The following is a 22,249-nucleotide window of genomic DNA, read 5'->3' on the forward strand; positions in this document are numbered from 1 at the left end:
GATCTAGCATAGCTGCAATGTTTTCTCCTAATTTATCTAAGATGGAATCTTCAAACTAGCTGGACACCTGTCTAGTGTTGTTCACATCCCTATCCCTGTCACCTATAGGGCTAGAAGTGCCTGGGGCTAGGACAACTTTTGGACCTCCCTCGTTCCCTGGGCAATTCCCCTTTGTTTTAGCCACCTTGCTAGCCTGATGCGAGGTTTACGGCAGGCCACGTGCCTTCCGTTTTTTTGTTTGGGCCTCCCCGACCCTTTCCTGCACAGTTCTCTGTTGTCATGTGAGGATCTTAGCTGGAGGAGAGGGATCAGGGGATAAGTTACTAGCTGACAAAAGTGAATCATTTAGTTGGGATGATTGTAACTGAGTGGTCACCGGTGGCGTGCAATCTACTGCTGGGTCAGGAATAAGTGGGAGACTGGATGATGGGATCCGATGGAGGCTCTACGAGGATCTAATGAGAGTTTCCTTTCGGTAAGCTCAATCTCGTGGATGAGAACCAACTTCAATAATTAGATAATAGCTGCCGATTAAACAATCAGGGAGATGAGAGATCCCTATAAATAACCCGAGCCTCCGTCCGCTCTCATTCACCCACGGGAGAGAGGTTGTGTCGGACGCAACGCGATATAGGCAAAAAGGTAAGGTGTATGTGTGAGGGAGGCGCAGTCGGGTAGTTTGGTACATGGAAGGGATGGGGTGGATAAAATGAAGCAGAATGCAAGCTAATTGTAGGAGCTTGTTTTGCTCTTAAAACCACCCACGCATTTGGGTCATTGACCCCAGTAGAGCGTGACCCTATTAAAATAGGAGGGATTGTCTGAAGTAGCCTACAAAACTCTGGGACATTGCTACAGCAATAACAGGTATGTGTTTGCTGCATTAGAATAATAAGGGTATCGCCATTAAATGCGATCTCCTTCTTAGACTTCACTTTGCAAGAAAATTTAAATGAGCAGTACAAAACACAGGAATTATACTGCGCAAGGGGGAGAATACGATGCCCGCAATGTATGTCTTATGTCTAGCAATAAAATGTGACGCTACGTGGGGTACAAAGCACGGCAACGTAAGGCGGCAATAATCGGAGTCACCTTGATGTCGAGCATGAATCACCACAAATTCATAGAGGGGGTGGTCACGTAATATTTTAATTAAAGGATCCAAGAGGACAAGACGCGCATTGAGTATGCTTCTTGTGCCTATGTGACCACTGGAGGAGTAAGAAGCTCAAATCGTTCGATTAAGGGTAAAGAGTGAAACACCCTAAGGATGAGATAGAAGCGTAAATAACCCTGCATAAAGTTCTATCGAGTGATCGCACATATGACTCCATCGGTATGTATTTGTATGTAACCCGATTTTGAAAATAAGAGGGGTATTCAAATATATTTAAAGATATAGATGGAAACAAACAATATGATCCCTTAAATTTCACAGGCATCATTTAAGCCCGCGTTGAAATGAGACTCTGCGCAGATTGAAAATCGCAAGAACGAAATTAGACACGAGGAATACTAGTCTCCCCGTCTTTAAGTAAGTGTGAATAAAGATAATTTACTTTTCTGCCTATAATTGACAGGAGGTAGTATCAATAAACAGTTTACCCTCTCCATTATAGAAGCTGTGGTATACACATATTATTAGTAACCACGAAGAGGACTAAGAATATACATTTTCTGAATGGTCCAGAACCTCAAGTGAAAAGACCGATGGCAAAATAATCTAAGTAAGATTGTCTTTCGATATAATACAATTAAACTAACTATATTAGTGACACGGTACCAAACATGCACACAACTAGATAGAATGCACTTTACTCTCGATCAGATAAATGATACTAATTGTATGTATTCGTTTTTTAGAATGAAGAAATATTGTTTTTAAGTAAAGCTCTGTCCTGAAGACGGTGTTATAACAGCACAAAGCACTGAAACGCGTCGACAAAGGACTTTTTTCTACTATTTTATATTGATGTTATGATGATATTTTTAAATTTGTGATTTATGTTTAAAATTATTTACTATGTATGAATTATTTACTCTGGGGTAGGAATTGTAAAAGGAATTGTCATATGAAGTGGAGAACTTGTACCAGAGTATATGATTGCAAAAATGTCATGTAACATGTGAATTAAAAAATGTTTTTAACAACATTTTATAAAGAATAAAACTTGAGAGACGAAAGTAACTTCAGTGTTGTGCAGAAATAATTATCCGTGTCACTACCTAACACTAAAAAGGTGATATTGGTGTGTAGGCTTATTGGTCAGCAACAGAAAGTCATTAACACAGAATGGAATTCTTTTTGATATTGTTTGATACCCAGTCCTTTCTGGTTTTCTGGGAAACTCTCTATTTTGAAAGTCGTGTGAGGATCTTAGCTGGAGGAGTGGGATCAGGGGATAAGTTACTAGCTGACAAAAGTGAATCATTTAGTTGGGATGATTGTAACTGAGCGGTCACCGGTGGGGTGCAATCTACTGCTGGGTCAGGAATAAGTGGGAGACTGGATGATGGGATCCGATGGAGGCTCTACGAGGATCTAATGAGAGTTTCCTTTCGGTAAGCTCAATCTCGTGGATGAGAACTGACTCAGCCCGTATGAGAAATGCGTCCAGGGTGCCCACAACCCCTGAGCCGCCTACCCCCTTGCGATTGGCCTAATTCATGCTCACTTAAGGGGGTTTGGAAGAAGCACTATAGTGTTACAGTTTTATACAAAAGCAAATGAAAGTATGAGTGAACAAAAAACTGATCAAAAGCCTGGGGTGCAGGAAGTTCGTTGAAAGAGAGGTGGCCCAACTCTGCCTCTTCCTGACTCTGACGGGTGCCGCACGGAATGCCGGGAGATGTAGTCCCTGGGGCTCAGGCGGCAACGGCGGTTCTGCTGTTAGAAGGCAGAGTCAGTGCTCGTGTCGGTCGGTGGCGAAAATCCTCAGGACACAACTGTGCAGGTATGCAGAAGGTTAAACAATGGGCTCCTGCCCCGCGGGAGTCCTGGCCCCCTTTTTGAGCACCTCCTGGCTCTTGACGGTGCGGTGTGCGGCATGCGCGTTGCACGGAATGCCGGGAGATGTAGTCCCTGGGGCTTAGACGGCAATGGCGATCCTGCTGTTTGAAGGCAGAGTCAATGCTCATGCCGGTTGGTGGCGAAAATCCTCAGGACACAACTGTGCAGGTACGCAGAAGGGTCGTGTGTTGGGTTTGCCCAGTTTTGAGAAAACAGGTTTACCCCCTGTTGTTCTGGGCCCTGTGATAGCCTGGGGCTTGAGCTTGTCAGCCCGGCTGGGTTGGCCGGGGGGAGCTGATGCCTTGGCTAGTTAGTTCAGAGGCCCAGACCAAGGTGACTATTATGTACCTGATGTGCCCCGTAATGCTCCTCCAGTAACCCCGCTAGTCTGTGTTGCGCTCTTCCTGTCTTCTACTTAGTGCTTTCCTCTACCCTCTTTATGTGTCTCTGTGTCTTTGCGGCAGTGAACTGCGAGTAGAGCTCTCCTCCTCTGTTGTTACTACTGGATTTTAGGAGAAAGAAATGAACTGTTCCCTTTTCATTGTTCCCTGATCAGTCGCGGCTGGTGACATTTAAGAGTGGCGGGGCGTTAAAGTTGTGGACGGCGCACTGTGGCGAGCAAGATGAAGGAGTCCTAAATGTCAGAATGTCACGTCTCTAGAAGCAACCCGTACAACAATATAATGTTTATCAGACATCATCTAAAGAGATATCCGACGCTAACTAAACTAATATAATTTGTATTCGATTCGTTTCAGACAACACTTCCTGTTCTAATGTGTGCTATCAGGCCAGCTATACGAACATCCCACACCCTAAACACTAAGCATTGGTTTCTAGGCGTGGTTCTCCTCTACCTAGACTCAAAGACAAGAGTTTAGAGAAATTTGGCCAATGGGAGCCTCTCAGTTTAAGGGCCCGGTGGGGAGCGAGCGTTTAGTGTAGAAAAGACTCTGTGTCCATAGGGAATCTGGCTCTTTCAAGGCTAGGACTGTATGAAATGTTTGTAAACCCGCAAAGTTGTTCAGTGTTCCTGATTTTCACCATCAGCAAAGTTTACAATTCCTGACAGGAACCGAAGCTCACACCGGCTGCAGACTTCGCAATCAGGGGCGTTACGTAGGCATAGTCCTTTTAAAGGTAGGGGTAAAGTCAATAAACTTAACTTACCTTCCATTTCCGCCTTCAAGTTCCGACTCCAGACTCCCGAGTCCCGACTCCTGCCGCCGTCCTGTTCTTGAATTTCCCATGGTGCTCATCGTCACGCTCACGCAGGCAGCCTCCCTCCCCTCCACCACCACACACAGCACAGCCCTGTGATTTGTTTGGCCAGCTGCCCCAACCACGTCATTTCTCTCTGTATGCTGCAGCATACAGAGAGCAGGGAGAGTGGGAGGGGTTACTCGAGGGCAGGGGGAGCGGCTTGCCCACTGTTCTTAATACAGTTAATACTGTCTGTTTGGACAGCCTCTCAGGCTGCCCAAACAGATAGTATTAACAACAGTGGGAAAGCCACTCCCCCTGCCCTCGAGCAACGCCGCCCACTCTCCCAACCAGGAACTTCTGCTTTCTTGCCGTGGGAGAAGGCAGAAACAAATGGTAGTTATCTACTATTTGGTTCTGTCTTCTCGCACGGCGAGAAAGCAGTAGGGCGGCGCCCAAACGCCCCCATGGAGGATCCGCCACATTTGCAAGCATTAGAGGTCGCCCCTCGCCGGGTAGCAGATAATGGAGGGGCGGTCAGAAAGCAGAATTCAGGGACCAGGGAGCTGATGGACCTGATGGCGCTGATGGACCTGATGGCACTTATGGAACTAGTGGGGCTGATTGAAGGAGTAGGGCACGTGAGGTGCGCAGGGTGGTCAGAGGCTGCCCACCTCCCTTGTCCCAACAAGGGCGCCACCCTGTGCTTGCTATGTGCTTATATGTGTGGCTTCGCTTGCTAAGGATCCAGAGCTATAAGGCAGGCTCACCTGTGCTCCGCAATCTGTGCTCGCGATGCACTGTGATGCTCCCAAAGTTTCCCTGCAGGGTAAGAATGGGGCCGCGCTCATTGGGTTGTGACTCCCCGCGGCGTCTTCCTCCTTAGCCCGTATTCTGTACACTCCTGTGCACCACCTGCTAAAAGCTGTTGCCCCTGTGTGGGGGGGCTGCAGTCCGAGTGACTCTGAGTCAAACAGAGTAGGAGCTTTGGGGCCCACCGCCCGTTACTGCAGCTCCTGTGTGGAGAGGCAGAACAAGGAGCAAGGATCGAGCGGCAACATAAGTGAATAGGGTAATTAGGCAGAGGTGGCAAACAACGGCGCTCGGTCGCGGCTGCACTCAATGGTGGTCCGAGGCCTTCAGTTGGGCAGCTGTTAGGTCCCGGGTCTACCCGCAGAACGAACCCTGAAAACACCAGCGGGGAACTCGGCGGGGGTGCCGGGGCCAGAGCCTTAGGCAGTTTCGGCGTCCTCCCGCTCGCGTCCTCCGGCTCCGCTGTGCTCTGCTGCAGCTGCTGGGGTCCATTAGGAATTGCAAACATGTCAAAATAATGAAGTTATACCATTACAAAATGTACTGCATTTTGCCTCATAATTCGCTTTTTATTGTTGAGCAATTTAGCCAGCCTTGCCATTTAATTTGGTCCTCTTCACCATATAATAATTCCAGTGGCCCTGATGGTGGGCGATAACTATATGTAAAACATAATGCAGACACCTTAAATGAAAAATAAGTGCAATATAAACTATCTTGCGGGAAGCACCTTGTTCTGGTAGGAAAGCTTAGTGTTCTAATGATGACTTCAGAAATCTTTGTGGATAACTGATGGGCGCATTGGGGAGTAGTGACTCTTGTGCTTGTATAACTATGAGGCCCAGCCTGGGAGAGAAGGCATTGTCAATATGTAGGTTACTTAAAAAAAGTATTACACACAGTGTATGATATGCTGTACACTGTGTAAAATTCGCTGCCGCAAAATTAACAAAAACACTTGAGCGGTGAGCAAAGTGTTGTGTTGGGATTTATTTTCCAACACAAATTCTAATTTGCATTGGAAAGTTGCCTAACGTAAAGCAAAGTAAAGCAATGCGCAACTTTTCATCAAACGGACGTTCAATCGCTTGTATATGGGCATTCTCTTGCAAACACCCATGGTTTTTAACCAAAGCACTACTGAGAAAAGTAGACATGACTTTGTGCCAAAAATGCATGTCTCCCGGAGGCAGGCATAAAGTTTTAGATAAGTTTTCTTTTCTCTCAGCTTTTCAAACTATGCATGCATTTTACAGGATACCTGCAGAGTGGTAAAAACCCTTAAAGGGTACCTTTCCCCTACAGAACCTATGCTTGACATCACAATCCACACTTGCATTTATGTAGAATTTAAAACTGTGACGATATGCCTGCCTTTGTATTTCACTTCAGAACTATGCAATTGTCTATGTTTATAGGAACCTAAGGCTTGGAGACCACAGGCACTTTATGTAGGGTCAATGGAAAGTTCTCATGCCTGTCTCTGTCCCCCCCCAGAAATTGTTTTAATCTAAACATATGTTACGGGACAGCCTCCTGGTTTGTATGTGGGATGGGAAAAGTGATTGATAATTAAAGCTTTCATTGGGGTGTGCAAACCACTTCTCCTTCTGTGCCTCCAGCCCCGTCCCACCCGAACCCAGCTCCGAACCTGTCAAAAATAAAATGATATTAACTGCGTTATTATCATTTCTTTTTTCCTGATCAAAGAGCAGTGGGGTAACGCTCTTCCACCTTAGCGGAGGAGCCACCCGTGAACACATAAGTAGAAGACATTAGTCATTTACAATGTAAATATAGCTCTAACTCAAGCAAATGTGAGACCAATTGCATTTCCCATGCTTGTTTATTTATACTTTTGACGTAGCTCCTCCATTGCGCCAACACCCATCTCTGCTCCTTGCTGCCTGTTACCCCACACCTGCTCCTCTGTTACTTTACCCCAACTTGCGTTCCTTTTTTAAAAAAAAAATCAGTTTTGTTTTTACTTTATAAAAGGCTACTCCTTTTGTTAAATGTGCATTTGCGACCCTTTAAAGAAAAAATTCTTCTGCAAGATGGGCATATGCCATCTTGGAACGGTAAATAAAAAAAATAAAAAATGGGCGCCATGTCATGAAGCCTGCGAGTGAATACGTCATCATGCTGGGGCACCGTACAGTCATGGGCATATGTATCATCGCACTGACGTTTTTTTTGAAAATGCCTGTTTTGCAGCATTTGTATACAGCAGAAATACTGTACGAGGGGGCATATTTACAAGCCCCTATCACCTCCGGAGCTTCACTTTTTTTGACGTTCCGGTGGCATAGCAGCATTCCCCATATTTACAAGGTGGCACTAAGCCACTTAACGTGGCCTAACGCCATCTTGTAAATATGCCCCTTTCCGCCACAGTCCTCAGCGGCTACAGGGGCGTGCAATGGGTGTTGCTGTGGCTATTCCACCACAACACCCATTGCTTTTTGATGCTGCTCCAGATTTACAAGGCAGGGACAATGCTAAAAACTAAAGCCAGGGAATACCTGGACTTAGAATGGCGATATGAGCTAAGTTTTTGCTCTTTCTCAGTGTGCTGCATTCTGCATCATACATAGAAAGAGCAAATCACTGTTATTGATTGCTTATGTGCAGGAAGGTGTCCCTGCAGCACAGGCACCCTTGCAACCGCGCGACAGGGTGCCTGCTCTGGCGCTAGGCAGCCTTTTTGGCGCTAGGCAGCATTTTTGGCACAAGGGTGCGCCATATTCTTGTGAATACGACGCATCTCTGCATTTTAAAAATGTCAGAGCTAGGCATTGCCTAATTTGGGGTAACACATTTTTTTGTAAATATCCCACAATGTGTGTGTTTTTGTTGTGTCATTGCTATCGCGCAAGTCGAGGAATGAGGCAGAGGCCCAAGGAAAGCATTAAAAAACCCAACAGGACTGGCCCATTACGAATGGGTCTTGGGCAGGATTGGGGGATTCCATGCCTGGGTCAGTCTAACCCACTGGCTTAGATCTGTCTCTCGACCTCTCCATCCTACGCCCGCCAGTCTCACCGCTGCCCACGTCTCCGTCACAGCACACCTCCCTTCTCTCTGGCTCCCATTTCGAGTGTCTGTCTATCCGTTTTTACCTTTCATCAGTCCACTGTCCTCTCTTTCTCATTACATGAGGAGAGCTGCAACAAATATCCCTCTCTTTGAAGTTTCTCCTTGGCTTTCCTTCCATGCATTACATTTTGAGAACAAAAGGCACGCGGATGCCTAAAAATGAGTCTAAAACCAGATAATGTTACGGAGAAAAAAGCCAGGGCTGAAAAGGAAGGCGCACAATCATACTATTAGAGTGAAGAGAGCGGAGGGAATTTTGTTCATATCAGAAAAAAAGTTATTCAAACAAGGCAGAGCATTAGGCGGAGGGCCGAGTCAGGTCGAGAGAGTTAATGAGAGCCGTATGAGGAAGTGGAGAGCACTGCACAAGGAAGTGAAGCTGCACATACAGATTTCTAGGCGCTTTTTCTTAGTAAATAGTTTGTGTGCAGTCCTGAAATGGGAGAGTAGGTGAGCGTGTGTTTTTTATCATTCACCTTTTCTCAAAATAACTTAAATATGGAACGTATAAGATAACAGGATGTTCTGCTCGCTGGGCCTGGCAGACCCTTTAATAGATTCCGGAGTGAAGGAGGTGAGCGTGGTTCAAGTTCAAGTTCAAGAATTTATATAGCGCACTACTCACCCATAGGGTCTCAAGGCGCTTGGGGAGGGGGATCATTATTTATCAAATATCCAGGTTTTAAGTTATTTTCTGAAGGAGATGTGGTTCTGTGTAAGGCGGAGGTGAGTGGGGAGGGAGTTCCAGGTCTTGGCTGCCAAGTAGGAGAAGGATCTACCTCCCATGGTGGATCTTTGGATACGCGGAATTGCGGCAAGGCCTTGACTGGAGGATCTTAGTTGGCGGGTGGGTGTGTAGAAGGATAGTCGAGTGTTGAGGCATTCGGGCCCTAGTTTGTAGAGGGCCTTGTGTGCGTGGGTGAGGAGACGGAATGTTATTCTTTTGTTTACGGGGAGCCAGTGGAGGTCTTTCAGGTGGCTGGTAATGTGATCTTGGCGAGGGATGTCCAAAATGAGTCTCGCTGATGCGTTTTGGATGCGTTGGAGTTTTTTCTGTAATTTGGCTGTCATTCCGGCGTAGAGGGTGTTTCCGTAGTCTAGTCGACTCGTAACCAGTGCGTGGGTGATGGTCTTTCTTGTCTCGGTGGGGATCCAGTGGAAGATTTTTTTGAGCATACGGAGTACGTTGAAACAGGAGGATGAGACGGCGTTGACTTGTTTGGTCATCGAGAGTGAGGAGTCTAGGATAAAGCCTAGGTTGCGTGCGTGGTCTGTGGGTATGGGTGCTGAGCCCAGATCCGAGGGCCACAATGAGCCATCCCAGGCAGAGGGCGATGATCCTAGGATGAGCACTTCCGTTTTGTCTGAGTTAAGTTTTAGGCGGCTGTGTTTCATCCATATGGCTACTTCTTTCATGCCTTCGTGAAGATTGGTTTTGGCGGTCTTGGGGTCTTTGGTGAGGGAAAGGATCAGCTGGGTGTCGTCAGCGTAGGAGATGATGTTAAGGTTGTGTTGACGCGCGATGGAGGCGAGTGGACTCATGTAAACGTTGAAGAGGGTGGGACTGAGTGATGATCCTTGTGGTACACTGCAGATGACTTCGGTGGCCTCTGATTTGAAAGGGGGAAGTCAGACTCTCTGAGTTCTCCCAGATAGGAACGAGATGATCCAGTCCAAGGCTTTTCCTTTTATGCCGATGTTGCTGAGGCGTTGTATGAGGGTGCTGTGACAGACAGTGTCGAAGGCGGCCGAGAGGTCGAGTAGAATGAGGGCCACTGTTTCTCCGTTGTCCAGTAGTGTTTGGATGTCGTCTGTTGCTGCGATGAGGGCGGTCTCGGTGCTGTGTTTGGCTCGAAATCCGGACTGTGAGGGATCGAGGGTATTGTTGGATTCGAGGAAAGCGGCGAGTTGGCTATTAACGGCTTTCTCGATGACTTTGGCCGGGAATGGGAAGAGGGATATGGGGCGGTAGTTTTTAAGTTCAGAGGGGTCAGCTGTGGGTTTCTTCAGGAGGGCGCTGACTTCGGCATGTTTCCAGCTTTCTGGGAAGGTAGCAGAGTTGAAGGAGTAGTTGATGACATCACGGAGATGGGGTGCGATGATGTAGTCTGCTTTGTTGAAGATGTGGTGGGGACAGGGGTCGGTTGGCGAGCCAGAGTGGATGGAATTCATTAGGCGGATAGTGTCTTCAGTGTTGATTGGGTTCCAGGCGCTGAGGTTGTTAGAGGGCGGTTTAGGTTCAGAGGGGGGTGGAGAGGATTGTTCGTTGGAACTGTTTTCGAAGCTGTTATGTATGTCGGCGATTTTGTTGTAGAAGAAGGAGGATAACGAGTCGCAGAGGTCTTGGGAGGGAGTGATGTCGTTTGAGGCTGCGGTGGGGTTGGTGAATTCTTTGACGATGTTGAATAGTTCCTCGCTGTTATGTGCGTTGTTGTCGAGTCGATTCTTGAATGCTGATTTCTTGGTGGATCGAATCAGCTGGTGGTGTTTGCAGGTGGCTGTCTTGAAGGTGGTCATGTTGTCAGTGGTTGGGTTTTTTCTCCATGTTTTCTCAAGAGTACGGCATAGCTTTTTGGATTTCTTAAGGTCATCGTTGAACCGATCTATTGTTTGAATTTGATGGCAGCTTGGTTTGGGTCCGATGAGGGGACGGGTGGGTTTTGGTTGAGCGATGAGAGGAGTTGGTCGGTGGTGATTTTGTTCCATTTTCTTCGGGGAATAGGTTGTGGGGGGTTGTGGGTCGAGGTGGTTTTGAAGCTGAAGTGAACGCAGCTGTGGTCCGTCCAATGGAGAGCTGTGGTGCGGTCGAAGGAGATGCGTTTGCTCGAGGTGAAGATTGGGTCGAGCGTGTGTCCGGCCACATGGGTGGGGGTGTCAACAAGTTGTTTGAGGCCGAGATTGGCCAGGTTGTCAAGAAGGGTGGTGGTGTTGTTGTCGTTTGTCTTTTCTAGGTGGAAGTTGAGGTCTCCTAGTAGAATGTAGTTCTCGGAGGCGAGGGCATGTGGACTGATGAAGTCAGTGATGTCTTCGCTGAATTGTTTACGGGTTCCTGGAGGTCTGTAGATGAGGGAGCCTCTGAGTGTGGTCCTAGGCCGGTGTGGATTTGGAAGTGAAGGTGTTCGGCGTTTGCAAGGTTATCATCGGAGCTGGTCGTGATTTTGATGGAGTTCTTATGGACGATGGCGATTCCTCCTCCTGTTTGGACGGTGCGGTCTTTTCGGATGATCTTGTAATTGTTTGGGATGGCTATTGCGATGTCGGGTGTTGATGATGCGTTCATCCATGTTTCAGTAAGGAAGGCGACGTCCGGTGACGTAGTGTCGAGTAGATCCCAGAGTTCGGTGGCGGGTCTGTGGATCGAGCGGGTGTTAAGCAGGATGCACTTCAGGTGGTTAGAGTCGGAGTTGTGTTTGGGGTTGGTGGATGTGGTATGGGTCTTGATGCTGGTAAATTTGCAGGAGCGGCAGGCGAAGGGACCGTGGGTACGTCCTGGGACAGCTTCGTAGCATTGTGATGTGCGTCCGGTGTTAAGGGCTAGGAGGGTGGCGGCGTCATACGTTATACGGGAGGAGTGCGGTTTGCGGGGGCCAGGGGGTCTGGCGCTGGGCGCGGTCCAGGCGCGGACGGGCGTAGTGGTGTTACAAGGAATCTGGGTAAATAGTATTTTGCTCCTGGAGAACTCGCGCAGCTTGTTAGAGCTGCGTGAGGTGTGTGTGCCCCGTCTTAGAAGCCACGACATCAGTAAACAGAGGTATAGACTGAAACCACGCAGTACCTTAGCACGACACCTCAGTAAGACATAACCGCAAGGAATCAAGAAACACTAAACAAACATGTCTTTATTGACTATAACTAGGTAAAGAGACATTAGAGCGAGCAAAGTAATACACAATGAAGGAAAACGGACACAACAGGCCTAATGAACTCGGCCTCATAATGGAGTGAGCTCCAAACCAGCTATCTAGTCCTGCTGGTTCGCACTTGGGACCCATGAAGAATGTGACGTTACTAAGCAGAGCTGTAGGATCACGTGAGGAAAGGCTGAATGCACAGTGGGTGTGTATTGGCCCCACCAACCCTTGAGAGTGGTGTAGCATAGAGACTGGGACAGTGGAGGAAAGCACAGACAGGCCAGCAGCCATAGGATGAATGGAAAAGACTGCTGCCTGGGGCCTTGCAGGAGTTCAGAAATAAAGAGTCTGGCTCAGCACAGCAGTCCCATGCAGTCAGGGGCGTCAGTGAGATGGATGGAGGGTGGGGAGGAGGAATCTCACATTTTCCAACTCAAAAAACAGGGGGCTGGAGGGGTTAGATAACCAATGTTATGGGTGAATTGTTACCTTGAAGAACAGGGTCAGTACTAATTTGCATTCAGTGGGCCTCTGTCTAGAGAGGCACAGTTGGCAAAAAACATTGGTTTGGAATGCTAGTCACAGGGCTTAGCAGTGGTTAGACTATTTGAAAACATTCACCCAACCAGCTTGCCAATGTTTGTGAATTTCAAAAAGTAGTACATTTGCACCCATTCAAGGAGTACTTCTATGGGTGCAGATTTACTTATTTTTTTGGTAAACCGGTCACTATAAATATTTAGACCCCAATCCAAAAAAATCAACAAATTAAAATCTCTTAGTAAAATGAGAACACTGAGAAAAACAGGCATAGCAGACCCGACCCAGGGCCCCCAGCCTCAACTATCAAACCAAGAATGCATTTGCAGGGGTCACACCCCAAACACTGTCACTGAAGCAACCCTCATACCACTCCCACCTGACCACTGCAGTCAGGTAGATTTCTCTGTGAACTCATGACCATGGTCATGTCCAAAACAATGGCCTAGAGTCCTTGTCCTGGGATCACGTATTTTAAATGTATTTTCACTGCACACACTCTTCTTTATCTCTGCTACAAGAAGCCTTGATGGTGGAGGTGTCAAATCAGTGCATGTGGGCAGGGTGCCATGTTTCTAAATTTATTTTATCAATTTACTGATGGCCCCATACTACTAAGCCCCATATATACTAAGTAGAGGCACGCAAACTAATAGGCCAAGCCCATCCAGAGGTAAGCCATGGGTTGGCACTAAGAGTCAGTGCACAAGCCAAACTATGAAAGCGTTTGACATGTATATTGTGCAACAAAAGTAACGTAAAAATATGGTACCATCTCTTCTGATTTAAAAATTGTTCCTTGAATAAATGCAATACCCCATGATGAGAAACAATACAATGTATATGTATTGGCGATATATCTGATGCTACACGCCGACACCCCGGTCTTACAGAGCACCCCATGCCGTGAGGGCCATACCCCACCAGTTTTGAAAAAGCATCAGATATATCGCCAATCCATATGAGCTTTCATCTGGCCCCCGGCTAATATAAATGTGATCCTAATCTCAGATCAGCAGCCTAGATTCTAGGTTCGTCTTCCATATACATTTTATTGTTTCTCATCATGGGGTAATGCATTTATTCAAGGAACAAGCACTACCTATCCTCATCATAGTTTGAAGAGACACGAAGCTCCGACGAAATATATGTTTTTAAGCCAGTTTTTCCTCTCATCTTGAGCATTTCATTGCAAAAGACGGGCCACCTGACGAAGGCTGCCAAGCCGAAACGCGCGTAGTGTGTGCCATCTACCGCTTTGCTTCCATCGTCTCTTTTGTCTTATGCTCAACTGTGTCTATGTTATATGTTTTTATGAACTATTCTGAATATAATGCTTAAAAAAGACTAAATTATTAGAAAAACATATCAGTTTGTACCAAAAAAAGTTTATATTTATACTTTATACAAAAAGAACTATCAGATATAAAAATATGTGTCTTTGAATAATAAAACTAAAAAACTGATCCATGTAGTTGGTGAAAAGTCTTTGTCATAGTGGGCTATAAATGATAACTCATAATGTATTTACCAAGTTAGGTTTATTTAATTAATGGTTTACTAGCTATAGACCTTTTCAAACCAGTTAGTTTTCACTATGTATAGCTAGTGCATTCGTATATAGGGGTCCCCAACTTCCCAAACAAAAGATGCAGGGAACCTCTGCCAGGGTGAGGTCGGAAGAGCGGAGGTTCCTCTTGGGTACGTGGAAGGATATTCTCTCGTTGAGGTATCTGGGTCTGACGCTGTGTAGGGATTTGTAGGCATGAGTGAGGAGTTTGAAGGTGATCCTCTTCTCGACAGGGAGCCAGTGGCGGCCTCATAGGTGTTGGGTCATGTGCTCCTGGCATGGTGTCACGAGGACGAGTCTGGCTGCGGCATTCTGGATGGTCTGGAGTCTACGCAGGAGGGTTTTGTTGATTCCGGCGTAGAGGGCGTTGCCGTAGTCTAGTCTACTGGTGATGAGTGTGTGGGTGACAATCCTTCTGCAGTCGGAGGGGATCCACTTGAAGGTCTTACGGAAGATGCAAAGGCAGTTGAAACTGATGGAGGCGAAAGCGTTGATCTGGCGGTTCATGGAGAGGGAGGCGTCAAGGATGATGCAGAGGTTCCGAGCGTGGTCTGTGGAGGTGGGTGGGCTTCCGAGGGTGGTGGGCCACCAGGTGTTGTCCAAGGCGGAGGTGCAGGGACCGAGGATGAGAACCTCGGTCTTCTCTGAGTTTAGCATCAGGCAGCTGTCCTTCATACAGGCTGCCACATTCTTCATGACTTCTTGGAAACAGAGTCTGGTGTCTTCGGGATTCTTTGTGAGCAAAAGGATGAGCTGGGTGTCGTCGGCGAGGATATGATGCTGAGCCCATGCTCTCCGACGATGGTGGCGAGGTGGGCCATGTAGATGCTGAAGATTGTGGGGCTGAGTGAAGATCCCTGGGGTACTCCACAGTGGATTTCTGTGGGTTTCGAGAGAAAAGGAGGGAGCTGGATCCTCTGTGTTCTGCCAGAGAGGAAGGATTGGATCCAGCCGAGGGTGGTTCCTTGAATTCGTGTGTTGTGAAGTCCCCAGACCCAACTCAGGGCCCTAGACCCAACTGCTAAGCCAAGAATGCATTTATCTGGGAGTGTCCCACCCCAGGATCCTCCTCACCCTCGAAGCTACACCTCTGGTTTCAGTGACAGTCCAAATAATGTATAGGGTCAAAAGTAGTTTGATAGTCTCTGGCACTGCCTTCCAGGGCTGAGGACATATGATCTATTCACCTGATTGGAGATGGTAAGTGGCTCTATTTGGGCCCTCCCTATTCACTAAGAATACTCTTGATGATCTGCAACTGGAGGCAGTCTGGATTTGTAGGGCAGCATACACAACAATACAAGTTGTATAGTGAAGCTGGCAGGTTCTGCGATTCCCACCAGAAGGGGTACAATGAATAGCTGCCCCCCTCCAATTCCAGGGAACTTTTCTCCTCTGCAGGCATCCTTTTGACTGGCAGCATGATGTAGGCCTCCAGCCCAACAAAATGGCCAGCATATGAGTACTGATTTCCTTTTGTATGAGTCCTTTGAAGAGTATGGCCAGTGATGTCGAAGGTGGGCTGCTGAATACTGAGGCCGCGTTCCGCCTCGTGCCTATTTCTTCCACCACCAGACACTCAATGTCTTTGTAGCTCACTTTTGCATGCTCTTTTTCATCCGTGTATTTTCCCTTTGTCACTGTATTTCTGTCTTTCCCCTTTTCATTCTTTCCCCCTTTTCTGTTTTCGTTATTGTGCTCTGGTCCGTTGAGGAAAAAAGTAAGTAAGTGCTGGTTTCCTAAAATGAGTGCCGGTGGACCCCACCTGCAACCACTGGCTCAGGTTAAGCACTGTGAGTGCCATTTACATACATATATAAATACATACATACATATATAAACCGTTAAGGCAGTGATAGGTTTAAAAGTACCTTTTTAGGTAAAGACAGCTGCTCAGGACAGGGGACTTTTCCATTGCTGCCTGGCAGTTATAGGACGTTGAAGGAAAGGGAATTTGAGGAAACGTGAAATGCTGTTGGCTGGAGAGCATACATGAATGTTTCCAATAAAACTGCAGAAAACACAAGAACAAAGACAAAAAAGAATTATTTTCTTTAACAGTGAACTTCTTATTAGGACCATCCATCTGAAGGCTGTACTGAGAAAAGATAAACATGTCACATTCCAAGGGGGTAACGCTAAACAGTGTTCTCAAGAACTATGCATTGTTAAAGTGTCTCAACTGCATCTTACATCATTATATTATAAAGAAAACATATGTGTAGTCACTAAAAAGCAAGGGAGCTTAAGAGTCACAATATTGACCTGCATTGCAAATGTATGCATCAGAATACATGAATCATAAATACACTGATAATATAGAAACTTCAAAGAGGTTGGCAGCTGTCAGAACTCAGACACTTATGTGGGAGCAGAATGCAACCACTCGTCACCCTTGTCTTTGTACAGCAGCCACAGATATTTCTAAATGGCGAACTGTGGCAAAACAGAGGGGAGGGGGTTAGTGAACTCAATATTGTAATTGAATTAAAAAATATTCCAGTGAAGTGTTATTTTAAGTCCCTACCTCCAATATATTTTTTCTATGAGAGGGTGTTGGAGTACCAGTAGATGGCCATGTAGTGTTGGACGTACTAGAACAGTGTAAGCTACTGCAAAATTGCAGTTTGTAAATACTGAAAAGTAGTAAACTTACTCAAAAGTGTACACTGTCTCAAAAGTGTAAGTTACATTTGTGAATCGGGCCCAAAGTCTTTTTCCCTTTTTTGTTTCTCCAAAATCAAGGGGCACTGATGTTTCTCACAACTCCCATAATAACTGTCTCAGGTTGCTACAATACAAATTAGCATTGTCTCACAATTACGTTTCTACGATTGACTAATGACTTTTTACTACTGCAGGGCAAATCCAAACTCCTTTGAATCTTTTGACATGCATTACCTTAATCTTTGGAGTCATTTTCTAGTGGAAGGGCTTACCTTGCCTTAAGGCAAACCTGTGGCCTCCTTGCCCACCACTGCACCATTAGATTTCCAGTCCTTGCAGGGAAAAACACACTGTCCCAAGAGATTGCCAAATGATGCTCCTGCACCGGCAAACTACCCTGTTGACTCGCGGTTAGTTTCAGGGTGAGGCCTCTATGGCACAAGCCTCTGCCGGTGTCAGATGAGGGCCTGGTAAAGGCATCCTTTTGTGGGGGCTCTGGTGACATCATTCTGGATACCTTATTCTGCATGCCATTCTGCAAAGGACGGATGGTCTTGCGCTGGGACCCCCCTTCAGAGGTGGATTCCTGACAACTACATAATTAGAAATAAACAAGAATGGGTGTCCCGAGGGCTTTTTAAGACACTAAACTGTTTTCCACACCCTTTTAGACAGGGGGTTGTACTCTGAGGGATAATGCAAAGATTTTTGTTTCTCTAGGCAAAAAGCATGTAATGGTACCCCAAGGCAGCATCCTTACATGGCCTTACAGCAGGCCAGGACTTAGCCACCACATTATGACCCCTGGGTCCTGCTTTTGTGCAGTACCTATAGATTACATGTGTGCTCTTCAAGGGATAGACCTACTGGCCCTGCGGTGTATAGTCCAGAGGGCACCCTAGTATTTGGGATCCATTTTCATACCTGGGTGATTACGAATAACAAAATGATTGTGAGCAAAGTGCTGGTATCAAACACTAGATTTAGTGCTGCTAAGGAATGATCCTAGCCACTAGCAAGGATCACTTTTTTGGTGTTTCCCAAAGATGACCACAAACCTAAGGGCCTATTACGTTTGCGGATTTCCCGCATCCTCCGGGCCGGCGGAAGCCACCGCCGGCCCGGAGGATGTGGGAAAACCGCCGCGGATGGTTGAAAGACCCACCGCCAAATTAGGATGGCTGGTGGGTCTTGGAATCTGTCCGCTGCTTTTCCGCCTCGGTCGCCTTCCGACCGCGGCGGAAAAGCATTAACATGGCTGGCAGTGTCTATCAGACACCCCCAGCCATATTATGATGGAGTAGAAAGTATGCTTTTCCACGGCGGCTTTTCCGACGTGGAAAAGCATACGGACCTTTACTTCGGGGGCCCGTTGCGGGCCCCCTGGGTGAAGGGGGGTGGGGGGTGCACATGGGGGGTACCTATGGTACCCCCCTGCATTTGTGTGAACAAAGCGGCAGACACCGCGCAGTGCCTGCCGCTTTGTGCACGCAAATGCCGTGCATGCATTTTTAACATTGCGGCGGGTGCAGCTTGAAGCTGCACCCGCCGCAATGTTAAAAATAGAAGATGTGACCGCCACCCTGGCGGTCACATCCTAATCTGCACAGAGGGACCGCCGCTGCCCCTGCGGACAGTCCCTCCTACTCTATGATGGCGGACGGACTCAGGTCCGTCCGCCATCATAATCGGCCCCTGAATGTGAGCCTCGAATGGAGGACGGATATGTCAGCATTTCCAATGTCAGCTCCGTAGGAATCTCTATGGTCACGATTAGGTTTGGGATGGTTACCTGTGCTAATAGTCTTGTAGGAATGTGAATATCGGCTGCTCACAGTAATTATATATTTGAGGCATGTGCACACTTTACTTGTATCTGCACTTTCGTAGATATATGGTTTCCCATAAATGATTTACTCATACCGCACTTCGATCTATCCAACATAATCCTATACTCAGACAAAATGGATGCCATGCTGAGACATAAAAGGAGAAGGTTAAGCTTATCCAAGATGGCGGATACATTCTCCCAATATCACCCGTCAAGAAATGGGAATGATGGCGACCAATTCAAGTTTATTTACAGACACAAAGAGTTTGATTACTTCCAGTTCGTTTAGCTTCTTGCCCTGTCCATTGCTTTTGGAACCTGCTGAGATGAAGCTTTCAGATCTTGTAGCTGTTTTCACTCGGAGTCTTGGATGGATCGCTGTAGTGATAATGTCTTGTTGTTCATAGTTTACCTGCCTAACTTCTCACAATACCAGCACTGCAATTCATCCAAGTTACTGAGACCTTTCTTTCAATGGAGTTCCTGCACTCTGAACACAAAATGGTCCAGTATGATGTCGCTTTTCATGTTTATTGGATCAATGGGGTTAACTCAATTAATCACAGGACCTGGGTAACAATTGGTATATAAAAACAAAGTGGTCCTTGATATAACTCAAGACACAATTAATGTAAGTCTTATTGTTAACATAAACAGATTAAATCTGTACCTGAGGAGATGTATAATTTGCAGACGGCAATCTTAATTGCAACAAACCCAACACATATAGACCAAAAGCCAGACGTAATTGATCTCATTTTTATGTCACAAGTTTATTTACACAATCCTAAAATAAATATTCAAGAAAAACTGCAAGATGCAGTGGACAGAAAGAAGAAATTAAAGGGGTGCTCAAGTGAATTGAGAGGAAAATGAGCTCAAATTGCAGAGTTAAAATGATTCAGTACAACTAAAAACCACAGTTTTTCAGTTGAACGAACAAAGGCCTACCCATACATTTGAATATACATCAATTATAACAAACACTGTGGGGAGGGGAGGCATGGAAGAAAAATAAGGTGTAGGCCTTAGGTCGGGGGGATAGCCGTCGACGTTTCGACCCTGGCGCAAGAAAGGGGCAATTTCAAGGCCTCTGCTGCGGGTCTTCTTCAGGACAGGGATGGGAGGGGTGGGTACCGGGGTCTGGACCAAGGAACCAAGGGTAACATGAAAGGGTCACGTCAATATAATTGGACGGGCCACCTAATATAGATGTGTCAAGAATTCCAAACGAAGGAAGTGATGATTATTCCGGGTGTGATTAATACTTTTCCACGCCTGCAACCACAGACGTCTGAACGGAATTGCAGTCAATTAGGGAGGGGAGGGTGGAGGGATGACCCCAACCGAAGCACCAAGGCTGATGATTTTAGCAGTCCTTAGTCAGGTTGCTCTATGTAAAGTCTTTCTTAAAGGCGAAGTAACTGGAACCCGTCCGGTGAACTCTAATCCGCGTTCTTCAGTTCAAAAACTCTGCGTTCTTCAGTTCAAAAACTGAACTGAAGAACGCGGATTAGAGTTCACCGGACGGTTCACTTCGATTAAGAGAAAGGTTCCAGTTACTTCGCCTTTAAGAAAGACTTTTTGGTAGTAAACGTTGCTTTTTCCCAATGCCGAACTGACAAGTCCTACCGGGAAGGTTCACTGTGTGGGGTTCACCCAGACGGAAATCACAACTGCTGCAACCATTGGGGCTTTGAGATAAGTTTAAAATGTGAGTACACGTATCTCTCACAGGGCAATTAAGCTTCCTTAAGTCATCAATTCGAGAATAGTAACCATGCCTACCTACCTTTAACTTTCTAGCAGGGGACTGGATGGACTGCGGAGCAGCGGCCCTTGCCCCTGGCGCCGTCCAAGTACGGACGGGTGCATATTGGCTTGGCTTTGGCGCACCAGCGGCGTAGCCGCGCAGCAGCTATGAATTCGTAGCCCGCCACTAGGGGAGTGGTTACGGTCCGACTCCGACTCCAGAGTTCGGAAACAGCTACTGGTGCGGCAGGCAGGCAGGAAAAGAGCAAGCTTGAACTGCAAAGCAGCAACAAGAAGCAAAACTCACAAGGTGGGATACAATAAAAAATATGCAGTCAAATATTATTTGTTTGTAAATTATTTACAAAGCTTTTGAGCACAGGGAACACTAATAGAAGAAGGGTAGTACAAGAGACAGGCACAGCTGTGATCATATTATGTAGAATAATTCCTACAGGCATAGGACTGATTCTAAATCTTCTCTTTTATATCGTAGGATTAGATGTAGTTTTCGCTAAGCAGCAATTGAAACCCTCATTGATCCAATCAGAAGACAGCTATCACTGATGGGGTTTCTTTCCCCAATTCTTCTTTTTGCCTAGGATTCTCAGGTGGGCAAATTATTGCAAACCTAAAGGGCAGAGTGGCCAAGATGGAGCAGCTTCAAATTCCTGACATTCCTGCAGACTGGTTGAGGTGTGACAGAACAGGAAGCGCATGCTTTCTTTCCACCTGAATATCATGGATCTAGGTTTTTCCTTCTGGATACATATAGGACTGAGGTTTGGTGGAAACTAGAACTATCAAAACAGAAGCTACTGTTAGTCTTTTCTTCTAGTGTGAAAAGACCGGGAGAGCTTACTGGTTCCACTGGAATGATTTACTGCTTCTTAAGTAAGTTAGTAGACTTATAATTCTAGAAACAGTCTTTGTAATTTTCTGTAGTAGTTAGCAAGACCTATTAGACTTCTTGGTGTTTCTTTGAGATACGAAGGTTCATTCCAGTATAAAAAGGCCTTAACTTATTGTCTATAGCTATTCCTTCAGCAGAAACCCCAAAACAGTGGCGTGACAAAGGCTCCTGCAGCTCCGGCTGTGAAGGGGCCACCAAGTTTACCCATACTATTTGTGAATGTGAGGGACCCCATCAGTATACCTTGCACATTTTGTTATGCCACTGGCGAAATCCCAAGATATTCTACAGATGTTTGGTCAAACAGGCATTTTTTACGTTTTGTTTGAAGATTCTTCTTTTTTGAAGCATTTTTAAAACTTCTTTGATGTTTTCTTCATGTAGATAAACCCTCTTAAAACAAGTCAAAATATCACTGTGGTGTGAAGTATTAGATCAGATATAAAGAAACCATAAACCATTGGAAAATTGAAGGGGTATTAGATAAGCCGAATGGCAGAATCCGATAATCAGAGTGCCCTAATGGGGTTCAGAAGGCCATTTTCAACTCGTTCCCTTCCTTGATTTTGAACAGACTGTATTCGCCTCCCAAATCTAACTAGAAGGAATTAGTAAGCCTTTTTGAAGGTTTGTTATCTAGATAGTCCTGAAGGCCCTTTCTTTCATTTGGAGAAAGTCCAAGGGTAACAATCACACTGGATTCCAGGTCAATGGAATAATCGAAGTTTCAATGCAGTGGTAAAGCTTCCCCTTTGGCATCTTCAAAAATCTCTTCATATACTGCATATTTTTCTGCAGTGGAATTCACTAAGGCAGTCAATTTTGCCTTCACTGTCCATTTTTTGCTGCACCCGTTTTTGTTGGCATTAGGACTCTGTAAACTTTACTCCTACTAACCAGCATTAAAGTGCTTGCGCGCTCCTGTCCAACGACTATTCAATCGGTATACACCCCTTTTTTGCACCTTTAATTTACTTATATGGCCCTAATAAATGGT

This window comes from Lissotriton vulgaris, chromosome 7, assembly GCF_964263255.1.
Source record: "Lissotriton vulgaris chromosome 7, aLisVul1.2, whole genome shotgun sequence".
Taxonomy (NCBI): domain Eukaryota; kingdom Metazoa; phylum Chordata; class Amphibia; order Caudata; family Salamandridae; genus Lissotriton; species Lissotriton vulgaris.